Source organism: Rhipicephalus microplus, chromosome 2, assembly GCF_043290135.1.
Source record: "Rhipicephalus microplus isolate Deutch F79 chromosome 2, USDA_Rmic, whole genome shotgun sequence".
NCBI classification, from domain to species: Eukaryota; Metazoa; Arthropoda; class Arachnida; order Ixodida; family Ixodidae; genus Rhipicephalus; species Rhipicephalus microplus.
Window position 1 is genome coordinate 133,278,129 of NC_134701.1, and position 12,621 is coordinate 133,290,749.

The 12,621-nt window shown below is 47.9% G+C and overlaps 25 non-coding genes across 25 annotated transcripts; all 25 read right to left on the minus strand.

The window, feature by feature from the left end:
- Nucleotides 1-77: 77 nt before the first annotated feature.
- Nucleotides 78-192, minus strand: TRNAF-GAA (transfer RNA phenylalanine (anticodon GAA)). Its single transcript has 2 exons — nt 155-192; nt 78-119 (listed from the first exon to the last, which is right to left on the minus strand). It is a non-coding gene; the product is annotated as a tRNA-Phe (tRNA).
- Nucleotides 193-440: 248 nt separating this feature from the next.
- On the minus strand, nt 441-559 carry TRNAL-UAA (transfer RNA leucine (anticodon UAA)). Its single transcript has 2 exons — nt 522-559; nt 441-486 (listed from the first exon to the last, which is right to left on the minus strand). It is a non-coding gene; the product is annotated as a tRNA-Leu (tRNA).
- Nucleotides 560-620: 61 nt separating this feature from the next.
- On the minus strand, nt 621-739 carry TRNAL-UAA (transfer RNA leucine (anticodon UAA)). The gene is made up of 2 exons: nt 702-739; nt 621-666 (listed from the first exon to the last, which is right to left on the minus strand). It is a non-coding gene; the product is annotated as a tRNA-Leu (tRNA).
- Nucleotides 740-802: 63 nt separating this feature from the next.
- TRNAL-CAA (transfer RNA leucine (anticodon CAA)) lies at nt 803-921 on the minus strand. The gene is made up of 2 exons: nt 884-921; nt 803-848 (listed from the first exon to the last, which is right to left on the minus strand). It is a non-coding gene; the product is annotated as a tRNA-Leu (tRNA).
- A 795-nt stretch (nt 922-1,716) lies between these two features.
- TRNAL-CAA (transfer RNA leucine (anticodon CAA)) lies at nt 1,717-1,835 on the minus strand. The gene is made up of 2 exons: nt 1,798-1,835; nt 1,717-1,762 (listed from the first exon to the last, which is right to left on the minus strand). It is a non-coding gene; the product is annotated as a tRNA-Leu (tRNA).
- Nucleotides 1,836-2,083: 248 nt separating this feature from the next.
- Nucleotides 2,084-2,202, minus strand: TRNAL-UAA (transfer RNA leucine (anticodon UAA)). The gene is made up of 2 exons: nt 2,165-2,202; nt 2,084-2,129 (listed from the first exon to the last, which is right to left on the minus strand). It is a non-coding gene; the product is annotated as a tRNA-Leu (tRNA).
- A 430-nt stretch (nt 2,203-2,632) lies between these two features.
- On the minus strand, nt 2,633-2,751 carry TRNAL-UAA (transfer RNA leucine (anticodon UAA)). The gene is made up of 2 exons: nt 2,714-2,751; nt 2,633-2,678 (listed from the first exon to the last, which is right to left on the minus strand). It is a non-coding gene; the product is annotated as a tRNA-Leu (tRNA).
- A 62-nt stretch (nt 2,752-2,813) lies between these two features.
- On the minus strand, nt 2,814-2,932 carry TRNAL-CAA (transfer RNA leucine (anticodon CAA)). Its single transcript has 2 exons — nt 2,895-2,932; nt 2,814-2,859 (listed from the first exon to the last, which is right to left on the minus strand). It is a non-coding gene; the product is annotated as a tRNA-Leu (tRNA).
- Nucleotides 2,933-2,998: 66 nt separating this feature from the next.
- Nucleotides 2,999-3,117, minus strand: TRNAL-UAA (transfer RNA leucine (anticodon UAA)). Its single transcript has 2 exons — nt 3,080-3,117; nt 2,999-3,044 (listed from the first exon to the last, which is right to left on the minus strand). It is a non-coding gene; the product is annotated as a tRNA-Leu (tRNA).
- Nucleotides 3,118-3,178: 61 nt separating this feature from the next.
- TRNAL-UAA (transfer RNA leucine (anticodon UAA)) lies at nt 3,179-3,297 on the minus strand. The gene is made up of 2 exons: nt 3,260-3,297; nt 3,179-3,224 (listed from the first exon to the last, which is right to left on the minus strand). It is a non-coding gene; the product is annotated as a tRNA-Leu (tRNA).
- Nucleotides 3,298-3,360: 63 nt separating this feature from the next.
- On the minus strand, nt 3,361-3,479 carry TRNAL-CAA (transfer RNA leucine (anticodon CAA)). Its single transcript has 2 exons — nt 3,442-3,479; nt 3,361-3,406 (listed from the first exon to the last, which is right to left on the minus strand). It is a non-coding gene; the product is annotated as a tRNA-Leu (tRNA).
- Nucleotides 3,480-4,274: 795 nt separating this feature from the next.
- On the minus strand, nt 4,275-4,393 carry TRNAL-CAA (transfer RNA leucine (anticodon CAA)). Its single transcript has 2 exons — nt 4,356-4,393; nt 4,275-4,320 (listed from the first exon to the last, which is right to left on the minus strand). It is a non-coding gene; the product is annotated as a tRNA-Leu (tRNA).
- A 248-nt stretch (nt 4,394-4,641) lies between these two features.
- TRNAL-UAA (transfer RNA leucine (anticodon UAA)) lies at nt 4,642-4,760 on the minus strand. Its single transcript has 2 exons — nt 4,723-4,760; nt 4,642-4,687 (listed from the first exon to the last, which is right to left on the minus strand). It is a non-coding gene; the product is annotated as a tRNA-Leu (tRNA).
- Nucleotides 4,761-5,190: 430 nt separating this feature from the next.
- TRNAL-UAA (transfer RNA leucine (anticodon UAA)) lies at nt 5,191-5,309 on the minus strand. Its single transcript has 2 exons — nt 5,272-5,309; nt 5,191-5,236 (listed from the first exon to the last, which is right to left on the minus strand). It is a non-coding gene; the product is annotated as a tRNA-Leu (tRNA).
- Nucleotides 5,310-6,286: 977 nt separating this feature from the next.
- On the minus strand, nt 6,287-6,405 carry TRNAL-UAA (transfer RNA leucine (anticodon UAA)). The gene is made up of 2 exons: nt 6,368-6,405; nt 6,287-6,332 (listed from the first exon to the last, which is right to left on the minus strand). It is a non-coding gene; the product is annotated as a tRNA-Leu (tRNA).
- Nucleotides 6,406-6,653: 248 nt separating this feature from the next.
- TRNAL-CAA (transfer RNA leucine (anticodon CAA)) lies at nt 6,654-6,772 on the minus strand. Its single transcript has 2 exons — nt 6,735-6,772; nt 6,654-6,699 (listed from the first exon to the last, which is right to left on the minus strand). It is a non-coding gene; the product is annotated as a tRNA-Leu (tRNA).
- A 64-nt stretch (nt 6,773-6,836) lies between these two features.
- Nucleotides 6,837-6,955, minus strand: TRNAL-CAA (transfer RNA leucine (anticodon CAA)). Its single transcript has 2 exons — nt 6,918-6,955; nt 6,837-6,882 (listed from the first exon to the last, which is right to left on the minus strand). It is a non-coding gene; the product is annotated as a tRNA-Leu (tRNA).
- A 64-nt stretch (nt 6,956-7,019) lies between these two features.
- Nucleotides 7,020-7,138, minus strand: TRNAL-CAA (transfer RNA leucine (anticodon CAA)). Its single transcript has 2 exons — nt 7,101-7,138; nt 7,020-7,065 (listed from the first exon to the last, which is right to left on the minus strand). It is a non-coding gene; the product is annotated as a tRNA-Leu (tRNA).
- A 1,048-nt stretch (nt 7,139-8,186) lies between these two features.
- Nucleotides 8,187-8,305, minus strand: TRNAL-CAA (transfer RNA leucine (anticodon CAA)). The gene is made up of 2 exons: nt 8,268-8,305; nt 8,187-8,232 (listed from the first exon to the last, which is right to left on the minus strand). It is a non-coding gene; the product is annotated as a tRNA-Leu (tRNA).
- A 64-nt stretch (nt 8,306-8,369) lies between these two features.
- TRNAL-UAA (transfer RNA leucine (anticodon UAA)) lies at nt 8,370-8,488 on the minus strand. The gene is made up of 2 exons: nt 8,451-8,488; nt 8,370-8,415 (listed from the first exon to the last, which is right to left on the minus strand). It is a non-coding gene; the product is annotated as a tRNA-Leu (tRNA).
- A 794-nt stretch (nt 8,489-9,282) lies between these two features.
- TRNAL-CAA (transfer RNA leucine (anticodon CAA)) lies at nt 9,283-9,401 on the minus strand. Its single transcript has 2 exons — nt 9,364-9,401; nt 9,283-9,328 (listed from the first exon to the last, which is right to left on the minus strand). It is a non-coding gene; the product is annotated as a tRNA-Leu (tRNA).
- Nucleotides 9,402-9,830: 429 nt separating this feature from the next.
- On the minus strand, nt 9,831-9,949 carry TRNAL-CAA (transfer RNA leucine (anticodon CAA)). The gene is made up of 2 exons: nt 9,912-9,949; nt 9,831-9,876 (listed from the first exon to the last, which is right to left on the minus strand). It is a non-coding gene; the product is annotated as a tRNA-Leu (tRNA).
- A 796-nt stretch (nt 9,950-10,745) lies between these two features.
- TRNAL-UAA (transfer RNA leucine (anticodon UAA)) lies at nt 10,746-10,864 on the minus strand. The gene is made up of 2 exons: nt 10,827-10,864; nt 10,746-10,791 (listed from the first exon to the last, which is right to left on the minus strand). It is a non-coding gene; the product is annotated as a tRNA-Leu (tRNA).
- Nucleotides 10,865-11,294: 430 nt separating this feature from the next.
- On the minus strand, nt 11,295-11,413 carry TRNAL-UAA (transfer RNA leucine (anticodon UAA)). Its single transcript has 2 exons — nt 11,376-11,413; nt 11,295-11,340 (listed from the first exon to the last, which is right to left on the minus strand). It is a non-coding gene; the product is annotated as a tRNA-Leu (tRNA).
- Nucleotides 11,414-12,390: 977 nt separating this feature from the next.
- TRNAL-UAA (transfer RNA leucine (anticodon UAA)) lies at nt 12,391-12,509 on the minus strand. The gene is made up of 2 exons: nt 12,472-12,509; nt 12,391-12,436 (listed from the first exon to the last, which is right to left on the minus strand). It is a non-coding gene; the product is annotated as a tRNA-Leu (tRNA).
- Nucleotides 12,510-12,621: the final 112 nt, after the last annotated feature.

The following is a 12,621-nucleotide window of genomic DNA, read 5'->3' on the forward strand; positions in this document are numbered from 1 at the left end:
CTCGGCCATTCTGACACAATATTTCAGCCCAGCAAAAGGAGACACTGACTTTGTGCTGGTAGTAAATTAAAAAAAATTGACAGAAGTGGGATTCGAACCCACGCACACATGGACCAGAAGCCTCGTTCAACTCGCATCACCGGGCAAGGTTTCCCTTCAGTCTGGCGCCTTAGACCACTCGGCCATTCTGACACAATTTTTCTGCCCAGCAAAAGGAGACACTGACTTTGTTCTGGTAGTAAAGTGAAAAAAAGTTTGTCAGAGTAGGATTCGACCCCACGCCCACATACGTGGACCAGAAGCCTCGTTCAACCCGTATCACTGGGCAAGGTTTCCCTTGAGTCTGGAGCCTTAGACCACTCGACCATTCTGACACGATATTTCAGCCCCAGCAAAAGAAGACACTGACTTTGTGCTGGTAGTAAAGTAAAAAAAGAACTTATCAGAAGTGGGATTTTAACCCACGCCCACATACGTAGACCAGAAGCCTCGTTCAACCCGTATCGCTGGGCAAGGTTTCCTTTAAGTCTGGTGCCTTGGACCACTCGGCCATTCTGACACGATATTTCAGACCAGCAAAAGAAGACACTGACTTTCTTCTGGTAGTAGATTAAAAAATTTGTCAGAAGTGGGATTCAAACCCACGCCCCCATACGTGGACCAGAAGCCTCGTTCAACCCATATCACTGGGCAAGGTTTCCTTTAAGTCTGGCGCCTTCAACCACTCGGCCATTCTGACACAATATTTCGGCCCAGCAAAAGAAGACGCTGACTCTGTGCTGGTAGTAAAGTAAAAAAAAATTGACAGAAGTGGGATTCGAACCCACGCACACATACGTGTACCAGAAGCCTCGTTCAACTCGTATCACTGGGCAAGGTTTCCCTTGAGTCTGGAGCCTTAGACCACTCGACCATTCTGACACGATATTTCAGCCCCAGCAAAAAAACACTGACTTTATGCTGGTAGTAAAGTGAAAAAAGTTTGTCAGAAGTGGGATTCGAACCCACGACCACATACGTGGACCAAAGGCCTCGTTTAACCCGTATCACCGGGCAATGTTTCCCTTAAGTCTGGTGCCTTAGACAACACGGCCGTTCTGACACGATGTATAAGCTGAAGCAAAGGAAGACACTGACTTTGTTCTGGTAGTAAATTAAAAAAAGATTGTCAGAAGTGGGATTCGCACCCACGCACACATACGTGGAGCAGAAGCCTCGTTTATCTCGTATGACTGGGCAAGGTTTCCCTTGAGTCTAGCACCTTCGACCACTCGGCCATTCTGACACAATATTTCAGCCCAGCAAATGGAGACACTGACTTTGTGCTGGTAGTAAATTAAAAAAAATTGACAGAAGTGAGATTCGAACCCACGCACACATACGTGGACCAGAAACCTCGTTCAACTCGCATCACCGGGCAAGGTTTCCCTTCAGTCTGGCGCCTTACACCACTCGGCCATTCTGACCCGATGTGTCAGCCCCAGCAAAAGGAGACGCTGACTTTGTTCTGTTAGTGAAGTAAAAAAAGTTTGTCAGAAGAGGGATTCGAACCCACGCACACACACGTGCACCAGAAGCCTCATTCAACTCGTATCACTGGGTAAGGTTTTCCTTGAGTCTGGCGCGTTAGACCACTCGGCCATTCTGATACGATATATCAGCCCCAGCAAAAGATGGCACTGACTTTATGCTCGTAGTAAAGTAAAAAAAAGAGTTTGTCTGAAGTGGGATTTGAACCCACGCCCACATGCCTAGACCAGAAGCCTCGTTCAACCCGTATCACTGAGCAGGGTTTCTCTTGAGTCTGGCGCCTTAGACCACTCGGCCATTCAGACACGACATATCAACCCAGCAAAAGGAGACACTGACATTGTTCTGTTAGTAAAGTAAAAAAAAGTTTGTCAGAAGTGAGATTCGAACCCACGCACACATACGTGGAACAGAAGCCTCGTTCAACTCGCATCACCGGGCAAGGTTTCCCTTCAGTCTGGCGCCTTGGACCACTCGGCCATTCTGATACGATATGTCAGCCCCAGCAAAAGGAGACACTGATTTTGTTTCGTTAGTGAAGTAAAAAAAAGTTTGTCGGAAGAGGGATTCGAACCCACGCCCACATACGTGGACCAGAACCATCGTTCAACCCGTATACCTGAGCAAGGTTTCCCTTAAGTCTGGCGCCTTCGACCACTCGGCCATTCTGATACGATATGTCAGCCTCACCAAAGAAGACGCTGACTCTGTGCTGGTAGTAATGTAAAAAAAAATTGACGGAAGTGAGATTCGAACCCACGTCCACATACGTGGACCAAAGGCCTCGTTCAACCCGTATTACTGGGCAATATTTCCCTTGAATCTGGAGCCTTAGACCACTCGACCATTTTGACATGATATTTCAGCAACAGCAAAAGAAGACACTGACTTTGTGCTGGTAGTAAAGTAAAAAAAAGAGCTTCTCAGAAGTGGGATTTCAGCCCACGCCCACATACGTAGACGAGAAGCCTCGTTCAACTCGTATAACTGGGCAAGGTTTCCCTTAAGTGTGGCGCCTTGGACCACTCGGCCATTCTGACACGATATTTCAGCCCAGCAAAAGGAGACACTGACTTTCTTCTGGTAGTAGATTAAAAAATTTTGTCAGAAGTGGGATTCGAACCCACGCCCACATACGTGGACCAGAAGCCTCGTTCAAACCGTATCACTGGGCAAGGTTTCCCTTAAGTTTGGCGCCTTCGACCACTCGGCCTTTCTGACACGATATTTCTGCCCAGCAAAAGGAGACACTGACTTTGTTCTGGTAGTAAAGTAAAAAAAATTGTCAGAAGTGGGATTCGAACCCACGCACACATACGTGGACCAGAAGCCTCGTTCAACCCGTATCACTGGGCAAGGTTTCCCTTGAGTCTGGAGCCTTAGACCACTCGACCATTCTGACACGATATTTCAGCCCCAGCAAAAGAAGACACTGACTTTGTGCTGGTAGTAAAGTAAAAAAAGAACTTATCAGAAGTGGGATTTTAACCCACGCCCACATACGTAGACCAGAAGCCTCGTTCAACCCGTATCGCTGGGCAAGGTTTCCTTTAAGTCTGGTGCCTTGGACCACTCGGCCATTCTGACACGATATTTCAGACCAGCAAAAGAAGACACTGACTTTCTTCTGGTAGTAGATTAAAAAATTTGTCAGAAGTGGGATTCAAACCCACGCCCCCATACGTGGACCAGAAGCCTCGTTCAACCCATATCACTGGGCAAGGTTTCCTTTAAGTCTGGCGCCTTCAACCACTCGGCCATTCTGACACAATATTTCGGCCCAGCAAAAGAAGACGCTGACTCTGTGCTGGTAGTAAAGTAAAAAAAAATTGACAGAAGTGGGATTCGAACCCACGCACACATACGTGTACCAGAAGCCTCGTTCAACTCGTATCACTGGGCAAGGTTTCCCTTGAGTCTGGAGCCTTAGACCACTCGACCATTCTGACACGATATTTCAGCCCCAGCAAAAAAACACTGACTTTATGCTGGTAGTAAAGTGAAAAAAGTTTGTCAGAAGTGGGATTCGAACCCACGACCACATACGTGGACCAAAGGCCTCGTTTAACCCGTATCACCGGGCAATGTTTCCCTTAAGTCTGGTGCCTTAGACAACACGGCCGTTCTGACACGATGTATAAGCTGAAGCAAAGGAAGACACTGACTTTGTTCTGGTAGTAAATTAAAAAAAGATTGTCAGAAGTGGGATTCGCACCCACGCACACATACGTGGAGCAGAAGCCTCGTTTATCTCGTATGACTGGGCAAGGTTTCCCTTGAGTCTAGCACCTTCGACCACTCGGCCATTCTGACACAATATTTCAGCCCAGCAAATGGAGACACTGACTTTGTGCTGGTAGTAAATTAAAAAAAATTGACAGAAGTGAGATTCGAACCCACGCACACATACGTGGACCAGAAACCTCGTTCAACTCGCATCACCGGGCAAGGTTTCCCTTCAGTCTGGCGCCTTACACCACTCGGCCATTCTGACCCGATGTGTCAGCCCCAGCAAAAGGAGACGCTGACTTTGTTCTGTTAGTGAAGTAAAAAAAGTTTGTCAGAAGAGGGATTCGAACCCACGCACACACACGTGCACCAGAAGCCTCATTCAACTCGTATCACTGGGTAAGGTTTTCCTTGAGTCTGGCGCGTTAGACCACTCGGCCATTCTGATACGATATATCAGCCCCAGCAAAAGATGGCACTGACTTTATGCTCGTAGTAAAGTAAAAAAAAGAGTTTGTCTGAAGTGGGATTTGAACCCACGCCCACATGCCTAGACCAGAAGCCTCGTTCAACCCGTATCACTGAGCAGGGTTTCTCTTGAGTCTGGCGCCTTAGACCACTCGGCCATTCAGACACGACATATCAACCCAGCAAAAGGAGACACTGACATTGTTCTGTTAGTAAAGTAAAAAAAAGTTTGTCAGAAGTGAGATTCGAACCCACGCACACATACGTGGAACAGAAGCCTCGTTCAACTCGCATCACCGGGCAAGGTTTCCCTTCAGTCTGGCGCCTTGGACCACTCGGCCATTCTGATACGATATGTCAGCCCCAGCAAAAGGAGACACTGATTTTGTTTCGTTAGTGAAGTAAAAAAAAGTTTGTCGGAAGAGGGATTCGAACCCACGCCCACATACGTGGACCAGAACCATCGTTCAACCCGTATACCTGAGCAAGGTTTCCCTTAAGTCTGGCGCCTTCGACCACTCGGCCATTCTGATACGATATGTCAGCCTCACCAAAGAAGACGCTGACTCTGTGCTGGTAGTAATGTAAAAAAAAATTGACGGAAGTGAGATTCGAACCCACGTCCACATACGTGGACCAAAGGCCTCGTTCAACCCGTATTACTGGGCAATATTTCCCTTGAATCTGGAGCCTTAGACCACTCGACCATTTTGACATGATATTTCAGCAACAGCAAAAGAAGACACTGACTTTGTGCTGGTAGTAAAGTAAAAAAAAGAGCTTCTCAGAAGTGGGATTTCAGCCCACGCCCACATACGTAGACGAGAAGCCTCGTTCAACTCGTATAACTGGGCAAGGTTTCCCTTAAGTGTGGCGCCTTGGACCACTCGGCCATTCTGACACGATATTTCAGCCCAGCAAAAGGAGACACTGACTTTCTTCTGGTAGTAGATTAAAAAATTTTGTCAGAAGTGGGATTCGAACCCACGCCCACATACGTGGACCAGAAGCCTCGTTCAAACCGTATCACTGGGCAAGGTTTCCCTTAAGTTTGGCGCCTTCGACCACTCGGCCTTTCTGACACGATATTTCTGCCCAGCAAAAGGAGACACTGACTTTGTTCTGGTAGTAAAGTAAAAAAAATTGTCAGAAGTGGGATTCGAACCCACGCACACATACGTGGACCTGAAGCCTCGTTCAACTCGTATCACTGGGCAAGGTTTCCCTTGAGTCTGGCGCCTTAGACCACGCGGCCATTCTGATACGATATGTCAGCCCCAGCAAAAGAAGACGCTGACTCTGTGCTGGTAGTAAAGTTAAAAAAATTGACAGAAGTGGGATTCAAACCCACGCACACACACGTGTACCAGAAGCCTCGTTCAACTCGTATCACTGGGCAAGGTTTCCCTTGAGTCTGGCGCCTTAGACAACTCGGCCATTCTGATACGATATATCAGCCCCAGCAAAAGATGACACTGACTTTATGTTCGTAGTAAAGTAAAAAAAGAGTTTGTCTGAAATGGGATTTGAACCCACGCCCACACACCTGGACCAGAATCCTCGTTCAACCCGTATCACTGAGCAAGGTTTCCCTTAATTCTGGCGCCTTCGACCACTCGGTCATTCTGATACGATATGTCAGCCTCACCAAAGAAGACGCTGACTCTGTGCTGGTAGTAAAGTAAAAAATTTGACGGAAGTGAGATTCGAACCCACGTCCACATACGTGGACCAAAGGCCTCGTTTAACCCGTATCAACGGGCAATGTATCCCTTAAGTCTGGTGCCTTAGACAACTCGGCCGTTCTGACATGATATATGAGCTGCAGGAAAAGAAGACACTGACTTTGTTCTGGTAGTAAAGTAAAAAAAAGTTTGTCAGAAGTAGGATTCGCACCCACGCACACATACTTGGACCAGAAGCCTCGTTCAACTCGTATGACTGGGCACGGTTTCCCTTGAGGCTAGCGCCTCCGACCACTTGGCCATTCTGACACAATATTTCAGCCCTGCAAAAAGAGACACTGACTTTGTGCTGGTAGTAAATAAAAAAAAGAGTTTGTCAGAAGTGGGATTCGAACCCACGCCCACATACGTGGACCAGAAGCCTCATTCAACCCGTATCACTGGGCAAGGTTTCCCTTAAGTCTGGCGCCTTCGACCACTCGGCCATTCTGCCACGATGTTTTAGTCCTAACCAAAGGAGACACTGGCTTTTTTGTTGTACTAAAATAAAAAAAGTTTGTCAGAAGTGAGATTCGAACCCACGCACACATACGTGGAACAGAAGCCTCGTTCAACTCGCATCACCGGGCAAGGTTTCTCTTCAGTCTGGCGCCTTGGACCACTCGGCCATTCTGATACGATATGCCAGCCCCAGCAAAAGGAGACACTGATTTTGTTTCGTTAGTGAAGTAAAAAAAAGTTTGTCGGAAGAGGGATTCGAACCCACGCCCACATACGTGGACCAGAAGCATCGTTCAACCCCTATCACTGGGCATGGTTTCTCTTGAGTCTGGCGCCTTAGACCACTCGGCCATTCTGACACGATATATCAGCCCCAGCAAGAGAAGACACTGACTTCGTGCTGGTAGTAAAGTAAAAAAAGTTTGTCAGAAGTGGGAGTCGAACCTACGCCCACATACGTGGACCAGAAGCATCGTTCAACCGGTATCACTGGTAAAGGTTTCCCTTGAGTCTGGTGCCTTAGACCACTCGGCCATTCGGACAAAATATATCAACCCAGCAAAAGGAGACACTGACATTGTTCTGGTAGTAAAGTAAAAAAAAGTTTGTCAGAAGTGGGATTCGAACCCACGCCATCATACGTGGACCAAAAACCTCGTTCAACCCGTATCACTGGGCAAGGTTTCGCTTGAGTCTGGAGCCTTAGGCCACTCGGCCATTCTGACACGATATTTCAGCCCCAGCAAAAGGAGCCCCGCCGCGGTGGTCTAGTGGCTAAGGTACTCGGCTGCTGACCCGCAGGTCGCGGGTTCGATTCCCGGCTGCGGCGGCTGCATTTCCGATGGAGGCGGAAATGTTGTAGGCCCGTGTACTCAGATTTGCGTGCACGTTAAAGAACCCCAGGAGGTCAAAATTTCCGGAGCCCTCCACTACGGCGTCTCTCATAATCAAATGGTGGTTTTGGGACGTTAAACCCCACAAATCAATCATCAACCCAGCAAAAGGAGACACTGTCTTTGTGCTGGTAGTAAAGTAAAAAAAGAGCTTCTCAGAGGTGAGATTTCAACCCACGCCCACATACGTAGACCAGAAGCCTCGTTCAACCCGCATCACTTGGCAAGGTTTCCCTTAAGTCTGGCGCCTTGGACCACTTGGCCATTCTGACACGATATTTCAGCCCAGCAAAAGGAGACACTGACTTTGTTCTGGTAGTAGATTAAAAACGTTTGTCAGAAGTGGGATTCGAACTCACGCACACATACGGGGACCGGAAGCCTCGTTCAACTCGCATGACTGGGCAAGGTTTCCCTTGAGTCTAGCACCTTCGACCACTCGGCCATTCTGACACATTATTTCAGCCCAGCAAAAGGAGACACTGCCTTTGCGCTGGTAGTAAATTAAAAAAAATTGACAGAAGTGAGATTCGAACCCACGCACACATACGTGGACCAGAAGCCTCGTTCAACTGGCACCACCGCGCAAGACGTCCCTTCAGTCTGGCGCCTTAAACCACTCGGCCATTCTGATACGATATGTCAGCCCCAGCAAAAGGAGACGCTGACTTTGTTCTGTTAGTGAAGTAAAAAAGTTTGTCAGAAGAGGGATTCGAACCCATGCACACATACGTGGACCAGAAGCCTCGTTCAACTCGTATCACTGGGCAAGGTTTCCCTTGAGTCTTGCGCCTTAGACCACTCGGCCATTGGGACACGACATATCAAACCAGCAAAAGGAGACACTGACATTGTTCTGTTAGTAAAGTAAAAAAAAGTTTGTCAGAAGTGGGATTCAAACCCACGCCCACATATGTGGACCAGAAGCCTCGTTCGACCCGTATCACTGGGCAAGGTTTCCCTTGAGTCTGGCGCCTTAGACCACTCGGCCATTCTGACACGATATATCAGCGCCAGCAAAAGAAGACGCTGACTTCGTGCTGGTAGTAAAGTAAAAAAAGTTTGTCAGAAGTGGGATTCGAACCCACGCACACTTACGTGGACCAGACGCCTCGTTACACTCGTGTCATTGGGCAAGGTATACCTTAAGTCTGGCGCCTTCGACCACTCGGCCATTCTGACACAATATTTCAGCCCAGCAAAAGGAGACACTGACTTTGTTCTGGTAGTAAAGTAAAAAAAAGTTTGTCAGATTAGGATTCGAACCCCCGCGCACATACGTGGACCAGAAGCCTCGTTCAACCCGTATCACTGGGCAAGGTTTCCCTTGAGTCTGGAGCCTTAGACCACTCGACCATTCTGACACGATATTTCAGCCCAGCAAAAAGAGACACTGACTTTGTGCTGGTAGTAAAGTAAAAAAAGAGTTTGTCTGAAATGGGATTTCAACCCATGCCCACACACCTGGACCAGAACCCTCTTTCAACCCGTATCACTGAGCAAGGTTTCCCTTAAGTCTGGCGCCTTCGACCACTCGGCCATTCTGATACGATATGTCAGCCTCACCAAAGAAGACGCTGACTCTGTGCTGGTAGTAATGTAAAAAAAATTTATGGAAGTGAGATTCAAACCCACGTCCACATACGTGGACCAAAGGCCTCGTTTAACCAGTATCAACGGGCAATGTTTCCCTTAAGTCTGGTGCCTTAGACAACTCGGCCGTTCTGACACGATATATAAGCTGCAGCAAAAGAAGACACTGACTTTGTTCTGGTAGTAAAGTAAAAAAAGTTTGTCAGAAGTGGGATTCGCATTCACGCACACATACGTGGACCAGAAGCCTCGTTCAACTCGTATGACTGGGTACGGTTTCCCTTGAGTCTGGCGCCTTAGACCACTCGGCCATTCTGACACGATATATCAGCCCCAGCAAAAGAAGACACTGACTTCGTGCTGGTAGTAAAGTAAAAAAAGTTTGTCAGAAGTGGGATTCGAACCCACGCACACATATGTGGACCAGAAGCCTCGTTCAACTCGCATGACTGGGCAAGGTTTCCCTTGAGTCTAGCACCTTCGACCACTCGGCCATTCTGACACAATATTTCAGCCCAGCAAAAGGAGACACTGCCTTTGCACTGGTAGTAAATTAAAAAAAATTGACAGAAGTGAGATTCGAACCCACGCACACATACGTGGACCAGAAGCCTCGTTCAACTGGCACCACCGCGCAAGACGTCCCTTCAGTCTGGCGCCTTAGACCACTCGGCCGTTCTGACCCGATATGTCAGCCCCAGCAAAAGGAGACGCTGACTTTGTTCTGTTAGTGAAGTAAAAAAAGTTTGTCAGAAGAGGGATTCGAACCCACGCACACACACGTGCACCAGAAGCCTCATTCAACTCGTATCACTGGGTAAGGTTTCCCTTGAGTCTGGCGCGTTAGACCACTCGGCCATTCTGATACGACATAGCTGCCCCAGCAAAAGAAGACACTGACTTCGTGCTGGTAGTAAAGTAAAAAAAAGTTTGTCAGAAGTGGGATTCGAACCCACGCCCACATACGTGGACCAGAAGCCTCGTTCAACCCGTATCACTGGGCAAGGTTTCCCTTGAGTCTGGCGCCTTAGACCACTCGGCCATTCTGACACAATATTTCAGCCCCAGCAAAAGGAGACACTGACTTTGTTCTGTTAGTGAAGTAAAAAAAGTTTGTTGGAAGAGAGATTCGAACCCACGCCCACATACGTAGACCAGAAGCCTCGTTCAACCCCTATCACTGGGCAAGGATTCCCTTGAGTCTGGCGCCTTAGACCACTCGGCCATTCTGACACGACATAGCTGCCCCAGCAAAAGAAGACACTGACTTCGTGTTGGTAGTAAAGTAAAAAAAGAGCTTCTCAGAAGTGGGATTTCAACCCACGCCCACATACGTAGACCAGAGGCCTCGTTCAACCCATATCACTGGGCAAGGTTTCCCTTAAGTCTGGCGCCTTGGACCACTCGGCCATTCTGACACGATATTTCAGCCCAGCAAAAGGAGACACTGACTTTGTTCTGGTAGTAAATTTAAAAACTTTGTCAGAAGTGGGATTCGAACTCACGCACACATAGGTGGACCAGAAGCCTCGTTCAACTGGAATGACTGGGCAAGGTTTCCCCTGAGTCTAGCACCTTCGACCACTCGGCCATTCGGACACAATATTTCAGCCCAGCAAAAGGAGACACTGACTTTGTGCTGGTAGTAAATTAAAAAAAAATTGACAGAAGTGGGATTCGAACCCACGCACACACACATGCACCAGAAGCCTCATTCAACTCGTATCACTGGGCAAGGTTTCCCTTGAGTCTGGCGCCTTAGACCACTCGGCCATTCTGATACGATATATCAGCCCCAGCAAAAGGAGACACTGATTTTGTTTCGTTAGTGAAGTAAAAAAAAGTTTGTCGGAAGAGGGATTCGAACCCACGCCCACATACGTGGACCAGAACCATCGTTCAACCCGTATACCTGAGCAAGGTTTCCCTTAAGTCTGGCGCCTTCGACCACTCGGCCATTCTGATACGATATGTCAGCCTCACCAAAGAAGACGCTGACTCTGTGCTGGTAGTAATGTAAAAAAAAATTGACGGAAGTGAGATTCGAACCCACGTCCACATACGTGGACCAAAGGCCTCGTTCAACCCGTATTACTGGGCAATATTTCCCTTGAATCTGGAGCCTTAGACCACTCGACCATTTTGACATGATATTTCAGCAACAGCAAAAGAAGACACTGACTTTGTGCTGGTAGTAAAGTAAAAAAAAGAGCTTCTCAGAAGTGGGATTTCAGCCCACGCCCACATACGTAGACGAGAAGCCTCGTTCAACTCGTATAACTGGGCAAGGTTTCCCTTAAGTGTGGCGCCTTGGACCACTCGGCCATTCTGACACGATATTTCAGCCCAGCAAAAGGAGACACTGACTTTCTTCTGGTAGTAGATTAAAAAATTTTGTCAGAAGTGGGATTCGAACCCACGCCCACATACGTGGACCAGAAGCCTCGTTCAAACCGTATCACTGGGCAAGGTTTCCCTTAAGTTTGGCGCCTTCGACCACTCGGCCTTTCTGACACGATATTTCTGCCCAGCAAAAGGAGACACTGACTTTGTTCTGGTAGTAAAGTAAAAAAAATTGTCAGAAGTGGGATTCGAACCCACGCACACATACGTGGACCTGAAGCCTCGTTCAACTCGTATCACTGGGCAAGGTTTCCCTTGAGTCTGGCGCCTTAGACCACGCGGCCATTCTGATACGATATGTCAGCCCCAGCAAAAGAAGACGCTGACTCTGTGCTGGTAGTAAAGTTAAAAAAATTGACAGAAGTGGGATTCAAACCCACGCACACACACGTGTACCAGAAGCCTCGTTCAACTCGTATCACTGGGCAAGGTTTCCCTTGAGTCTGGCGCCTTAGACAACTCGGCCATTCTGATACGATATATCAGCCCCAGCAAAAGATGACACTGACTTTATGTTCGTAGTAAAGTAAAAAAAGAGTTTGTCTGAAATGGGATTTGAACCCACGCCCACACACCTGGACCAGAATCCTCGTTCAACCCGTATCACTGAGCAAGGTTTCCCTTAATTCTGGCGCCTTCGACCACTCGGTCATTCTGATACGATATGTCAGCCTCACCAAAGAAGACGCTGACTCTGTGCTGGTAGTAAAGTAAAAAATTTGACGGAAGTGAGATTCGAACCCACGTCCACATACGTGGACCAAAGGCCTCGTTTAACCCGTATCAACGGGCAATGTATCCCTTAAGTCTGGTGCCTTAGACAACTCGGCCGTTCTGACATGATATATAAGCTGCAGGAAAAGAAGACACTGACTTTGTTCTGGTAGTAAAGTAAAAAAAAGTTTGTCAGAAGTAGGATTCGCACCCACGCACACATACTTGGACCAGAAGCCTCGTTCAACTCGTATGACTGGGCACGGTTTCCCTTGAGGCTAGCGCCTCCGACCACTTGGCCATTCTGACACAATATTTCAGCCCTGCAAAAAGAGACACTGACTTTGTGCTGGTAGTAAATAAAAAAAAGAGTTTGTCAGAAGTGGGATTCGAACCCACGCCCACATACGTGGACCAGAAGCCTCATTCAACCCGTATCACTGGGCAAGGTTTCCCTTAAGTCTGGCGCCTTCGACCACTCGGCCATTCTGCCACGATGTTTTAGTCCTAACCAAAGGAGACACTGGCTTTTTTGTTGTACTAAAATAAAAAAAGTTTGTCAGAAGTGAGATTCGAACCCACGCACACATACGTGGAACAGAAGC